Below are 16,339 nucleotides of genomic sequence, written 5' to 3' on the forward strand. Positions count from 1 at the left end.
ATTTTAAGCTTATTATCTGTGTGGTTTGGCAAATGTTTCTCTGCAGTTCTATGTCTGTGCTTGAATTATTGTTCATCTCTTAGTTGTCAACCTCCGGGTTTTGAAAAGCTAACGTCTAAGCATTTATCAGTATGCTACTTTCCATCCACCTATTTTCATGCTTATTTTGGATATGCACGTAAAAAAACGTTTGATGAAAACGCAAAGACGTATGTGCAAAAACGTATACGCATAACTGAGTAGAAAACCTTTTATTCAATAAGAAAAGATGAGTATAAACTATCATGGAAACCCTTTAACGAATATATATCAGTATGCGCATTAAAAAAGTCATGTGATTTTTGTCTATATAGATCATGTGATGATAAAAATGTGTGTGAATGGACAAACCAGCAGACTGAGCATGTTGTAAAACATCTGAAATGTTGTTTTGGTCATTTTTATGACTTTGTTTTGGTCATTCTTATGTGTTATTATATTATTAATGACCTCCAGAACTGTTAAGAGCGTCTGATTGCGTGTCGGCATTGTCTTCTGAGGCGCTAGTTATTTATTAAATAAAGAAACGATTGACGCAGCTTCTACCTCAGCAAATTACGTTTTTACTGTTGATATTTGGTGCCAGTAATCAGGAAGTGACTATTTTGTTCTCTTTGACTTGTTGGATGGAAACACTGCTTTATTTGCATTACTTTTATGTGATATTCCAGTTATGCACATTAATTTATGGAAACATAGCTATTGTTTCAACAAGTCAAGATTGGATTTAAGGTCCATTCACACCAAAAAGCATAATTATATCAATAACATTCTACCACAACACTAATGTACAGTATATTTGTTCAATATAATTAGGCATGGGAGGATAACTAGTTTCAAGGTTCACCTCGGTGTGGAAAAGTCAAGGTTTTAAAACCGCAAACATTTTCTATTATACCTTTCCGTTTTTGAAACTAATTAAGAAAGCAGAAGTCAATGGTTTATTTTAATTATTTAGCCTGATATGTTACTGTTCCAGCATATTCCTTAAAATAAAATATATTGTGTAAATGTGGGAAAAAGTAATTTTTTTTTATTAATTTATTTTTTTTACCCAGACATTTAAAAACATATCTTAGAGCAGCATTCACAAAACTGTGAAACTGTGATATTTTTATCCAATGCTATCATTCCGTCAGTCAGAATCTTATACCAGCCCATGCCTAATTATAAAGCATATCTTATGCCAATGCTTGAGTTCTTTTAATAGGGTTCACCTAAAAAAAAGAATTTCTGTCATCATTTACTTGTTCCAAACCTGTTTGAATTAAACACAAAAGAAGATCTTTTTGAAAACCTTTTTTGCTTGTAGTTCACCGACAAGTTTTATACAGTAGTGAGTCAGAGATTTCTGAATGAAGGGTTCATTACTTGATTTTACTTGATCTCTGATCATCTATGATCATTTACTGAACATCAACATTGAACAACTGAAATTAAAGTGCATTGCCTAAAGCGAGCAGTCCCTTTTCTCTTATAAAAGTGAAAATAAATAACTTGCACTTTCAGAAACAAATTATTTTCAATGTTTTTCATATTAAAAGTAGAAAACCAGCAGTTTCTCCTGTAAATAAAATAACTTTGCTGTAAATAATATTTTAAATCGTGCATGTCTACGCATCGTCGCGACGTGTAGTTACATTTTTTTTGAGAGGTGTGCATCATCATCGGCGTCAGTCATGGCGAAGAGTATGTGACTGCACTGAACCATACGTGTGTGCTCGACGCAGAAGTATAAACAGAGCAGGGTCACATGACTCCACATGCAGTAGGGAAAGTAATCGAAAAAATTGACCTGGAAAAAGATTGATCGAGATTAGATTATAGGTTCTGTATGTTGATTTCAATCACTTTTTGATTAATTGCCCAGGCCTAAAAGAAAGTCATAAAGGTTTGGAACCACAAGGAGACCTATTCCTTTAATATTTCAGACTGCTAATAATTGCTTCTCAGAGAAAATAATTGTATAAGTGCTTCCAAGGATATCATTCATTTTTTGTAGCTGTAGTTAAAGTGATTGTGTTATTTATACTAGAAGGCTGTTGTAGTATTTGTATTTATTTATTTATTTATTTATTTAGAGCAGCTAGCTAAACTATGAAAGTTTTTCCTAACAAAATGAAAATGAAAATTCAAATGCCTAAAAAGTTTAAACAATAAATCAAACTCTCAAATCAACTACTCAAATGATAAATCAAATGCTCAAACTATCAAATAGTCAATCGAAATCTATTCATCTTTTGAAATTTGCAGATGTAACACCTTTACAAGTCCAAAACAACTATCTGATGTGAATTGCGCCTTGAAAAGTCATAGCACTACTGGTAGTTGTCACTAAACTCTTCTGCCATAAGGCTCTTCCCAGGGGTGTGTTTCCGAAAACCATTGTTAGGTAACTAAGTCGCATGTTCCGTCATTACAAACATAGTTCGTTGATTGTGTTTTCCAAATCCGTCGTTCCAATGAACATTCGCAAACTGCGTTGCAAACCTGTACGCTTGCAACTACACCTCTAAAGCTGTTGTTTGAAGCATAGTTCCTGGCTGTTCTATTCCCTGATATCCCCCCTATGCCATATTCATTGAACACATTCCAACAACTAAACTTGGAATGTTTAAAAAAAACATTTAAAGTCATCACTCTAAGGTGTAATTTGCTTTCACGTTTTTTCACAGTTCAGTTTTAGCGATCTTTATATTGACAATTGCGTTTCTTGCACAGTGCACTTCGAAAACATTTATTCCATTTTGAACGCACCTGTGGATTATGACGAAAGCTAAAGGTGACCTATTATTTAAAAGCGGAATATACGTTACGTCTCCAAAGCTTGTGGTAACAAAAATATATAGCATAGGTTAATGCTTTTAATTTATAATAAATTATTTATTAAGAAATGTGTCTGTAGCCTACTGTATGATATGGGCCTGTTGATTATAACATTTCTGCAGTGGTTTGAATGTCACAGTTGTAAAAGTAGACTTTTACAATAAATCAAAAATACAAATAAATAATATCCTACATAATAATAATAATAATAATAATAATAATAATAATAATAATAATAATTATTATTATTATTATTATTATTATTGTTATTATTATTATTACTTGATAAATCCTACTGTAAATTACAAACATAAACAATTTATATGATTTATATATGAAATTAGAGTGTTAGCTAAGTAGTTATTATGTTTTAGAATAGAATATGTAATATTCTCAATAATATTTTAAAGGAAACATTGGACCTATATGTGCCGTTTACATATGTTTTAGTTAGTATAGAAAACGAGTGCATGTTTTTACCAAGACTAATACTGGATTTTTTTTTAAATGCGTGTTTGTGTAAAACAAAATAATTTTATACAAAAAATAATGGTAATTTTCTCTAAAGAGGGTGTTACTCCACCTCGCTTAGAGCGTCATTATGGAGGTTTTGAACCACTAATGTGGTTCAAACGATGGATCTGCAACAAAGAAACAATGGGTTTTGGGAAGCATTCTTCACTACATTGGAATTTACCCAAACGATGCAACGTACTTTGATAGTTCAGCCACTTATGTTGTTCAGGGGCATAGCAACTGGGGGGGATGGGGGGATCCGTCCCCCTCACTTTTAGAGACAGACCATTTAGAAACAGGTGATTAATTATATGAACGTATGATCTCATACAGCTGCCTCCCCACTTTTAAAATGTCCGCTACGCTCCTGATGTTGTTGTTTGGGAAACACAACCTTGGTGGTTTGGCATTTATCATTTTGTCAGTTTAAGTGTTTGATTTATCATTTGAGCATTTGATTTATCAGTCAATCATTACAGGTTTATAATGAGTTGATCATGAAAATTAATTCTCAAATACATTTTATTTCTCATTTGAGAATGCATTTTGATTTATTATTTGATCTTTTCAGGCATTTGAATTTTCATTTTAATTTTGTTAGGAAAAAAACTTCCATACAATACTCTTCTTTCAGAGTTGGCAATGGTACTACTGTGTATTGCAATGCATAAATCTTTCCAAATACTGTGTGATTAATCAGCATGGCTGAAATATAGGTCACTAATTCTCTTCACTATTTCAGACCATTCGGATTGCATGGTTTCCCTCTTGAGAACAAGCTTGGCTTGCTGTTTATATTGTCTGTCTGTCTGGCATTTGGTTTTCCTACCCATGCTGTTTGCTGGTAAGGAGTAAAGATCCTCTAGGAAAGAATGCCCTTGCTGGAAAGAGTATGCTTGGATTAATGCTCGTTTTTTTTTTTTTTTTTTGGAGTTGAAATATTGTAGACGCTCTGTTGTCTTGTATACATTAATCAGATTAATGACTGCGAGTTTCCAGCAGGGCTTATGAGAGCTTCAACCCCTCCTTCCCATGGCCTCATTCTGCTTAGATGGAAGCTTTTGTTTTCTATCAGGGATCTGTGGTAGCAGGTTCTTCAATATTTGTCTTTTATTTTCTAGCCCATAAGTCAAAGGTTTTCTGCTTGTGTGCCACTAAGGCTGACATGCATTTATTCTGCTTGTGAAGGTATGTGTGACATGGAGATTTGTGTGAGAGTCATACAAACAAATGCCACATGCCGCAAGTTGTATTTTAAAGCCACATCTAGTAACTTGAGTAAATGACCTTCTGATCAGTTCCAAGTGTGCTGCCATGCTCTATGAAATTTCTTGGAGATTGTTCTACAGAGCAAAGTCAATTTTGTTTCCAATCCCAGCTTAAACACCTTTTTTTTTTTTTAATATCTCACCACACCCATCCCCAATGAAGCACAAATGGAGGGGTTTTACTAAATATTAATGCTGCTTTTCCTAAAAAATAGTAAGGCTGTATTTACACTAGTGTGTTTTTGTTTTTAAGTGGCTTTTTTAGAATGAAAATGTTCCTCACCCAGACTAGTGGTTTTACTGCATTTATGAAAAACATTCTCCTTCCACACTATAGCGGCTACAAAATATGTGATCATTCACACATTCTGGGCGTACGCAAATGTGCCACAGTGTGTAGTGCCCCATTCACATGGGATGTTGCCATTAGCACTCAATGGAGGACATGTCTGAAGATTCACACTGATGCAATTTGTCGTAGTGATGACAGCCAATCACATCCGGCTGGGGCCGTGACACAAAAGACACATGCACTCACCGGCCACTTTATTAGGTACACCTTACTAGTACCAGGCTGGACCCCTTTTTGCCTTCAGAACGGTCCTAATCCTTTGTGGCATGGATTCAACAAGGTACTGGAAATATTCCTCAGAGATTTTGGTCCATATTGACATTATGGCCTCACGCAGTCGCTGCAGATTTGTCAGCTGCACATCCATGATGCAAATCTCCCGCTCCACCGCATCCCCAAGGTGCTCTATTGGATTGAGATCTGGTGACTGTGGTGGCCATTTGAGTACAGGGAACTCATTGTCATGTTCAAGAAACCAGTCTGAGATGATTCATGCTTTATGACATGGTGCGTTATCCTGCTAGAAGTAGCCATCAGAAGATGAGTTTACTGTGGTCATAAAGGGATGGATATGGTCAGCAATAATACTCATGTAGGCTGTGGCATTGACACAATCAGTCACATGATCACATGATCAATTCAATACTAATGGGCTCAAAGTGTGCCAAGAAAATATCCCCACACCACCTCATCCAACCTGAACCGTTAATACAAGGCAGGATGGATCCATGCTTTCATGTTGTTGATGCCAAATTCTGACCATTCTCTGTAAACGCTAGATATGGTTGTTCTTGAAAATCCCAGTAGATCAGCAGTTTCTGAAATACCCAGACCAGCCCGTCAGGCACTAACAACCATGCCATGTTCAAAGTCACTTAAATCACCTTTCTTCCCTATGCTGATGCTCTGTTTGAACTGCAGCAGATCGTCTTGACCATGGCTAAAGGCATTGAGTTGCTGCCATGTGATTGGCTGATTAGAAATTTTGCGTTAACGAGTTGTTGGTCAGGTGTACCTAATAAATGGGCTAGTGAGTCTAAGTAGTAGTATTGTGTATAAAGCTGTATGTGAAGATTGATTTATAAAGCACTGGGTGATAACTAGGGCTGTGGGAGACCACAAATGCATTTTTTTTATTCCTGTTTTCTCAAATAATAAAAGAAAAACTCCACAACAGTTTTTTCACAACTTTCAAGAGACTGTCTTGCCCATAGACGCTGCATTAGAAACACCTCGCAGTAGTGGTAATTTATCATTTTTGTTTGTAATTTGGCACAAAGATGCTATAATACAAGGTATAGCTTTATAAATATCGAAATAATAACATTTGATGATTATTACCGTTAAACACATCCACACTGTCATGTAAAAAGAGTCCATTTCTAAACGTTTCCTCCTTTTTTACATGCTATTCTCTGGTGTTGCATGATCATGATTGGCTAGCATCTGCAGTAATATTTGTATTTAGCAATCTGATTGGCTGATGCCTGCATTGGTGCTTTAAATTTAAACGTTTTTCAACTTCTACCACGAGCAATGGACCCAACGTGATTTGACGGACCCACAATTCAGTTCGGCAACACTTGAATAAGAAGCGTTAACACTGGTGTCCCATGTTAATGGCGGTAATGGTCATATGAGAAGTGTTTGATGAATCCGCGAATAAGCAATATTTTAAAAAAAAATGGTCTGAGAGCAATTGTAGACAGGCTTGTCTTCGTTTTCAAAAGTTTGTGCTTCAGTACATTTATACTGAAACAGAACTGCAGTGTTTTTCTAAACTAAAACTGGGTCTTTAGCATTTATAAAATGCTCCGTTTTATAGCTTAAAGATGCTAGGCATAACTATAACAAAATGTGTATTAAAAAATGCAATAGTGTAAACAGCACCCACATTGAGAGAATCTGGTAAAGCCAAAAAAACAAGCATGGTAATGGTGTGTTTACATTTGTTATTCAGTAATCTTTGTAGTTTAGTTGTAGTTCATCATTTTCATACATTAATGTACACTTGGCATTCAAGATTAAAGAAGCTTGGGCTACATGGTGGCGCAGTGGGTAGCACTTTCGCCTCACAGCAAGAAGGTCGCTGGCTCGAGCCTCGGCTGGGTCAGTTGGCATTTCTGTGTGGAGTTTCCCGTGATTGCATAGGTTTCCTCCGGGTGCTCCGGGTGCTCCGGTTTCCCCAAGTCCAAAGACATGTGCTATAGGTGAATTGGGTAAGCTAAAATTGTCCGTAGTGCATCTGTGTGAATGAGTGTGTATGGATGTTTTCCAGTGATGGGTTGCAGCTGGAAGCGCATCTGCTGCGTATAACATATGCTGGATAAGTTGGCGGTTCATCCCGCTGTGGCGACCCCAGATTAATAAAGGGATGAAGCCGAAAATGGTGAATGTTGTGTAACAGAACTTACTAAGCATAAAAAATGTAATGAACGACAATGCATCTAATAGAAGAAAAAGAACAGAAATGTCTTTTGGTCTGTAATGAAACATTTGGATCTATTTTATTTGGACCTATTAAATGAAAAGAAATATGAAGAAAAAGAAGCATGGGAATTTCTCTTAATATCTTTGTTGTGTTTTTTGAAAAATAAACATGTGATAGGGTGTGCCGCTGTGGTATGCATTAGAATAATTATTAAAGGAATCCTCCACCCAAAAATGAAAGTTGTCATCATTTACTCATCCTCATTTCAGTAAAACCTGTATGGCGTTTTTTGCAGAACATTGGATTCCAAGCACAATTTTAAGACAGAATGTGACCTTTTTAAAAACAGATTTGTCAATCTTTTTTTTTTTTTTAAATGTTTAAGAGCCATATAGGTTTAAAATGCAAATAAATGTGAGTCAGTCATGATAGATGTTTCACCTCTGGAAGCAATATCCCTTGTAATAGTGTAAACTTTTTTGGATTATTATAATTTATTACATGACTGACTACAATACTTGATTTAGATTTATATATTCCAGTCTTCTAAGTGTGCTGCTTTTTAGCTAGTTGTGCGACTGCAGAAATGCTGTGTTTTGTAATCTAACCTGACAGACTTTTACCCCCAATCTGGCAAAAACATCTAAACGGAGTCAACGACCTATGAAATGTAAACTTCCCCAAATGTAGGCCCCCCTTGACACTCTGTTAGTCTCTGAGCAACTTGTGCAACAAATTGTTAGAGGCATTTCTACAAATGTAAGTTCGGCACATCTGTCTCCTCTTGGGGAAGGGAGTTGCCCGGTTAAAGCCGTTGCACTAGATTACAAATAACATGCATGATCAGCCATCTGCTGCTGTCTATTTTTTGACTGGGCTGATATTTTCAATACCATAAGCGTTTAAATCATTGCGGATATGCCATGGATTGTAAATTGTAGACCGAAGCCTTTTCAATCCAATAACCCTGAGGATTTGGACGTGTTCTATAGCACAAGGAAATCAAGTAAGTTCCAACAGCTCAACAAAGCTGGGTAGATTTAGTCATGGCGGGTAATGTTAATTTAATCACGTTTTGAATTTCACTATGTTTTTTTTCCTTTTATTCTCCAAAAGCTGGTTTTGTATTGTAGCTCTCAAGGTTTCTTTGTCAGCAACAGGAATCTGGTAATACGTTTGTGCCACGTTGTTCTGTTCAGTGTTTCAAAGGTCAGCAGGCAAGCATCAGTTTTAGATTTGCTTGTGTATGAAGGAATGATCAGATCTCTAAATCTAAATATTATATTGCAAAACTTACGCAGACATTTTAGTTTCGGAAATAGACGTTTTTGAACAAGGCAGAAAGGTGAATACACCTGAAATCAAACAAAACATTCTCACAGATTAACACTGAGGAAAGAATCCGAGCCAAATATGCACTAGAATATCATAGAACCCTGATTTGTATGGGAAAGGCAATCTAGCATCTAATGATGAGCATTTTAGGGTTTACAGTCATTTCCAGGGCAAAACACAGCTAAAGTTTTCCAGGCTGGTCTTGACCACATTATAGTTGCTATGCTGAATGAATTTTAATTATGAAACAAAGAACCAAGAGAGGTTTTGAGTCCTACACATTATGCGGATTGCATGATTTTAGTCCCGATTTTTGACTCGCCGACAGGTTTTGAGAAATGTCCAACAAATGCCTGAAATCACGGGCAAATTAGTGCTCGTCACGTAACAATCACACCGTGTATACTATCAAAGACGTAATCTGAGAGAATCGCTGATGAGTCTCTGACACTCATAAAATATTTGGCATGCTAAATATCTGGAGCTGTCTGCGATTTTCAAAATCATGCCGTGTGAAATGTGTTTCAATTTAAAATAACGGTGATTACCTACAGCTAATCAGAGAGCAGCATCGACTATGGGTATCTCCAGGCCAGCGTAAGGTTATAGAGGGGAAGTTAAAAGGGCTTCTTTTTGGCCTATTTGGACTGAAGGAAAGGAAGGAAAAACTAGTGTAAATTTGGCAGGAGCACCTGTGTCTTTTTGACGTGTCATTGAGCAATATTACAACTGGGTCAAAAAAGAAAAAAGTTTAAGAGAAATTGCTAATTCCCATTAAAGCCTAGGTGAGCAAAACCCCACTAAAGGTTTCTTTCTCATTATGTAGTTAATAACAAAAGATATTCTACGTGACCATACTGTATGTTGTTTGCATGTAATTTTTTCGTGTGTTTAGTTGTGAGACAAAGTTTGTGGACCAAAACAACATTGCATAACATTACAATAGGAAGAATCAGTGACAGAGTTGCAGATCCATTCTGCTGTGTAACACAGCCCTGACAGAACGCTACCCCAGATAGTAATGCAGTGTAAAAACATCTGTGACACCACTACTTTGAAAATCATGCAGTCCAAACTCAACGTTAGGGGTGCAACAAGGCTTTTTATGGTTCGGGTTTAGGGTCACTGTTATATGGTTTGGTATATTATTCAGTAAAAAAAAGGACAAAGTAAAATAAAAATAAAGATTGGGCTCATTGACATGATTATTGGACATAATTGAATTTTACCAATCAGAAGCAATACTAAATTATTGCAGTACCTATCATTCGTCTGTTCAGGTCTTTTCGCACCTTGACGCTTGGTGATTGAATAACAAGTTTAAATGAATTTATTTTACCCCTTAACTGTCGCCCCCACTTTTTTAACATGGACATGAAAATGTAGACATCAATTTCTAAAGTAGTATCGAAAGTTTGTCTGTATTTGATGTGAAATTTGCCTCTTAAAACCATCTAAAATTGTTTACTTGTAGATTGCTGTAGAAAAGTAGTGCTTTACAGCTATGATGAGTATGCTTGCTCAGTAATAATTCTCAAGTCACCAGATATAGAAACTAGACATTTTAAGCTTTTTAAATGATAAATAGTTTGTCTTGATTGTCTTGTTTCGACTACAATATTATGTTTTAATATAAATAATGCAATTTTAAAATTTAAATGCAAAACTCGACTTGTCACAATCAATATATCAACTTATCGCACAACATGTGTCCTCAATAATCTTTGGTGATGCAATAAATAATGCCCATACATAAAAACAAATTCTAACCACATTTTAGCTGATTGCACAGCCTCTCTGTCTCTATTGGAGGTGAAAAAAACAGTATAGTATTTACTATAAATTACTATAGTATATTTTCATGTGGGTGCCTGATGACTAAAAATAGATCTGTTACTTTTTTCTTGTTCTTTTTACCTTCGCCATTTTTTTAAATAATTTAAATTAGTTTATTTGTTTAGGATATCTGTTTTCACATTCTAATTCCAATACCTAATTAATAAATTGTTAAAATGACTATAATTAAATGAAATATTCTTATGAATAAAATATTATGTGTTTTTTGGAGGAGTGTACTTGCATTATGATGCTATTATAGTGTCAAAATCATCTTAAAATGACAATAATATTGTTTATCGCAATAAATTTTCTTGCTATATATTGTACTACAAAAAATAGATATCGTGACAGAACTGTGCAAAACCAAAAACTGCGATTTACAGATGCGAAATAAACCATGGAGGTCATACCAAATGATTCAATATTATATTGAGTATTGTAGCATCCCTAGTTTTTAACTGTATGTTTTGATATAAATAAGTTTGTTTGTTTGTTTTCTAGAAATCTATTGCAGGCCATTTTGTGTAGTGAGTTTGTTCACCAAGTTTATGCTTCATTCTTCTTCGTAACTTCTGATTAGTGACCATCAGTGCTCTCTGGTTTATGGTGCACTGTGCCACTTTTTACGGAGTGAACGTTTCAGTTTTATGAAAGTTTTAGAATTTTGTGATGGCCTTAAAATGACTTCTTGATCATATGGTGGTTCGTAGGTTGCTAGGCGATCATCAACCTTTTTGATGACAAGGTTCATGGCATTCATTCAACTGGGAGCATCTGGAAGTCGTGAGCACGTCACCTTCATTGGAAATAACAAACTTGCGCGAACACTAGAAAAGACGTGATATATGAACGACCCCTAAAAGGCCATCATTTGTAATCTCCAGCAGTTGATCATCTTCTTGCACAGTCATGGTGGATTCACCTAAATTGTTAACAAATGGGTTGCGGATCTATTCCTTGGCAGTTCGCGGGTCTTCACTGGGCCTTTAGTCTCCTTAGCAAAGAAACTTTCCAAAGACGTCTGTTTCTTACTCATTTTGCTGCTAGTGGGTTAAATTTGGGCGCTCAAGTGACTGATATTGAAAAGAGAGATTTTTCAAAATTAAAGATCGTTCAGACTCCGATAATAAAAATGGAAATAATTCATGATTTACTGTGTGGCCCGGTAACAATTGATCCACGGACCGGTACCGGTCCGCAGCCTGGTGGTTGAGAACCACTGGTGAAAAATGCTTTCAGTGGTACTTCTGACTGAGCCGGACCCATTTTGATGAGCTGTTGTCCCATGTCGGCAGGAGGATTTTCCCTCAGGACACCAACTACAGGCACACTATAATCATGCCCCTACTAGAGCAAGCTCTTGATTGGTTAACAGGGTGCGAATTTCCACCCAAGTTCAGATTTTTCAATATGTGTGATTCGCACGAATCACGTGTTAAGCGCGTCAAATGTCCAAAACGATCAATTTGCGCAGTGTCGTTTGCTCCATTCATGTCTGATTGCATCTATGCATTGACTTAACATGTATATCACTGAGTGAGACACACTCCTAGGCTTTTAGCAGTTGCAGTTCTAAATGGGCATTGTGCATGGTAAATTACAGCTGCCTGGGTGTAATCACTATAGCATAGATGATGGTGAGTTTTGCAATGAAGCGTCATTCTCATTTTCTCGAATTGACTCAATTTTTGTTTATGACACACATTGAAGTTTGTTGTTTGTCATCTAGGCTGTCTTAAACATGCTTTGCAAACCACGGCCCGCTCTTCTCCCAGTGTTTTGCTGGCACAGCCATATAATTACAGCTGCCGTGGTCACGCCTCTCCCCAGACATGTTCGTTTTTAGCTCGGATCTCCGTGGGAGTGCCGAGCTCTTTAACATCGATGTGATGGACCAAACCTGAACACAATAGAGCCCTGTACAATCCAAAAGGGCCCGCACTCCTCCCTGCTTGTATTTCAATTTTACAGTCTCAGTGAACACGTCCATTGTGTTGATTTACCTGTTGCTAGGCTCTCTGGCCTGCGGCTGTGACAGTGGGCATTTTACACATTCAGTCAGAGCTTCAGGGGTCTTCTCTTCCATGGGGCTCTCAGCTGTTGGAAATTGTTGCCTGCTAATGGAAGATGGTTATTAGGATGTGCTGTGTTCTCTCTCCAGCTTGGCGGGATCTCTCGGGCTTTGATTATTTCTGGAGTTCAACATGATGCAGCTGCTTGCTGTACTTGGAGTGTGACATGCTCTATGCGAATGGGCGTGTCTGGCATCTTCAATGGCTTCTGCGCATATTGTTGCCAATGCTTAGTTCTTTTTTTTTTACCATTTTTTAATTTCCTTGTAGTTTTCAAATAATTCATTGTAAATTTTAAATTGGTGAACGTATACATTATGCAACAATACAGTTTAAACAGGATTATTATTGTGATTATTTATTTTTAACTTTTTTAAAGAAAACAAAAAAAAAACTGATTTAGGATTAAATTATAAATGCCGCAGTCAATACTTCACATTCCTTTTAAAGCTAAAGTTTAGATATGTAACAATTCACAATGGGATTTGATTCATTAGGCTGATTCCACAACTCTATTCATTCACTTCTTTATTGTAATACATTTTTAATGTGGTTAATTTTGTACACTTTAAACCTCTTCTTCTTTTATTTATTTATTTGAGAGCAAATTATATTAAAATAATTAAATTATATATTAATATAAATTACACATGCCAAAGTGTTTTTTTTTCTCAATGCTGAAAGAGCTTTGTTAAGAGACAATGCTGCACATTTCCTTTTACAGTGGAAGTAAAACTTGTAGAGGTGTAACAATTCACAGTGGAATTTGATTCATTTGGCTGACAAAACTAGTTTTTAAAAACCACTCTTTATTAAAATAATTATATAATTTATTTATTACAATGTAAAAAAAAATAACATTTTGTTATAATAATGATAATAATAATAATAATATTAATATTAGGACCTCGGTTTAACGTCTCATCTGAAACACAGTAGTATAGAGTCCCCATCAATATACTGGGGCATTAGGACCCACACTGACCGCAGGTTGAGAGCCCCCGCTGGTCTCACTAACACTACTTCCGGCAGCAACCTAGCTTTCCCATGTGGTCTCCCATCCAGGTACTGACCGGACGCAGCCCTGCTAAGCTTCAGTGAGTGACCATGTGAGAGTTGCAGAGAGCTAGCTGCTGGCTTTAGATCAGAGTGTATTGTTACATTTCTAATCAGAAAAAAGTGCTAGATTATTTAAATTAGATCTCTTTGAAAATGTAAAGCAACAGAACAACTGAAGATTTGTGAAATGATACCTGCACAAAACAAAAATGTGTAGATTACCTGAATAAAAATGCTGATTCCATGATCACGATTTCTGGCCATCGTTAACATCCCATTTACAAATTGAAATATTTCACAAAAATAACATATGAGCAATTCCAGCATTATGGATGTGACATTTGCAGTAAAACCTCAACCTAAATTCACATAGAAAGTGTACGTTAACATTATATTGAAACATTTGTTTATATTTTCCAAAACAACTAACCAAAGAGTTATAGGAGCAGAAAAATATCCATCTGTAAACATTTTTTCTATTTTAAAAAATTTGTGGAAATTCTGTAAAATTCTGTGGAAATTAAACTGCACAACCCAAAATAAATAATGCTAATCAAGAGGATACGAGTTATGGATGTGACAGATGTGAAATTGCCACTTGTGTGACTTTGGTAAATCAAATATAATAGTTTAAAAACACTGACAGAGAAATTTTGGAGTATTTTTAAAGTACTGTAAAATACTTGCTTGCACAAAAAAAATTGAAACTGTTTCTCTATTTTGGTGAAAACTTAAATTTTTTTGATGGCAAGGTTGACATTTGCATGGAATTTTACAATAAAAATATTTATATTTTGTGTTCTGCAGAAAAAACATGCTCAATAAGTTTAGATCTCTTATGTAAGTTTATATTTAATTAAATTATGCTTTCAGAGATCTTGTAATTATGTTATAAAAATCAAATGCAAATTATGATAAAAAATGTATTTAATGCCCTAGTAAAGTCTTGTGTGAATGTGTTGCATAAATTAGGGCAATAAAAGTCTGAAATATGTATCGTTGCACACTATGTTCTAATTAACTTTTAAATAGTAGCAGAATTTTATGCTTGTTACACCATTAGCACTATGCTAGTATTCTAGACAAAGTCTTGGATTTTAAATTAGCGACTGAGGTTGAAGTGAAGCTCTCATCTCAGCACTACTCCTGGCGTGTTTGTGGGAAATGCCATCATCAGGAGCTGACATTCCACTCCCGCCTCTTCCTTCACCTCACAGAGAGGAAGTTCAGGGGAAGTAATCCAAGCGCACTTCGTTTGCTGGAAAAAACACTTTGACTTTTTCATATTTGCCCTACAAGTCAGATCTAGATGATTTTTGTTGAGTTGGAACAATTAGTAGGGATAAAATATTGCGTTTTGAATTCTGAGATACTCTAAGATATAGAATGAAGTGGTGTAAAGATGTGTTTGAGCATTAAGGTCCTGAAACACTGAGCAAATTGTGTCACCTGTGATTTCTTGCCAAAAATGAAATGATTTGTTTATATATGGCAAATTCATACCTGTATGTGAAGTGGTGAGTCTTTTTGAAACCTGCTTACTACTACACTTGTCATTACCTTCTCTTTTTTACTTCCATCTTCATATATTATCATCATCATAATCATCCGCTTATCCGGGGCCGGGTCGCAGGGCAGCAATCTTAGGAGAGAACCCCAGACTTCCCTATCCCCAGACACTTTCTCCAGCTCCTCCGAGGGGATCCCGAGGCATTGCCAGGCCAGCCGAGAGACATAGACTTTCCAGCGTGTCCTGGGTTTTCATCGAGGCCTCCTCCCGGTGGGACATGCCTGGAGCACTCATTTCGGCCACTTGTATCAGAGATCTTGTCCTTTCAGTCATGACCCAAAGCTCATGACCATAGGTGAGAGTAGGAATGTAGATTTACCGTGTTTCAGGACCCTAATGCTCAAACACATCTTTACACCACTTTTCTATTTCTTAGAGTATCTCAGAATTTCAAATGGCATTTTTAAATCGAGAGCTTTGCCTTTTGGCTCAGCTCCTTCTTTACCACAACAGACAGATACATCGATTGTATTACTGCTGCCACTGCACTCACGTTCAATCTATCTCACGTTCCATCCTTCCCTCACTCGTGAACAAAACCCCAAGATATTGAACTCCTCCACTTGGGGTAAGGACTTTCCTCCAACTTGGAGATGACAATCGACCTTTTTCAAGTGAAGCACCATGACCTCGGACCTGGAGGTGCTAATTCTCATCACAGCCACGTCACACTCTGCAGAAAACCCGCCTAAATGCATGCTAAAGGTCCATGTTTAATAAAGCCAACAGAACAACATCGTCTGCGAATAACGAGATGAAATCCTGTGAACCCTCTCCAGCCCAAGGCTGCACTTTGATATTCTGTCCATAAAAATGATGAACAGAATTGGTGACAAAGGGCAGTCCTGCCAGAGTCCAACATGCACTGGAAACAAGTCTGACTTATTGCCGGCAATGCGAACCAAACTCCTACTCTGTTCATACAGGCCACTGACCCCATACTCCCAGAGCACCCTCTACAGAAAGCCTTGAGGGACTAGGTCGAATACCTTCGCCAAGTCAACAAAACACATGTGGACTGGTTGGACATAC

General features: G+C 36.5%; 1 protein-coding gene across 4 annotated transcripts in view; it reads left to right on the plus strand.

The window, feature by feature from the left end:
- The window catches only part of pacsin3 (protein kinase C and casein kinase substrate in neurons 3), a 73,609-nt gene that overhangs the window by 13,127 nt on the left and 44,143 nt on the right, over nt 1-16,339 (plus strand). The window contains exon 1 of one of the 4 annotated variants that reach the window (XM_056462310.1): nt 8,202-8,438. The exons of the other annotated variants lie outside the window; for them this stretch is intronic. The gene's annotated coding sequence lies outside the window, so the exon portion shown is untranslated. Of the gene's footprint in view, nt 1-8,201; nt 8,439-16,339 lie in introns of those variants that run through there. 4 annotated transcript variants of the gene reach the window in all.

The sequence above is a fragment of the Danio aesculapii genome, chromosome 7 (assembly GCF_903798145.1).
Source record: "Danio aesculapii chromosome 7, fDanAes4.1, whole genome shotgun sequence".
NCBI classification, from domain to species: Eukaryota; Metazoa; Chordata; class Actinopteri; order Cypriniformes; family Danionidae; genus Danio; species Danio aesculapii.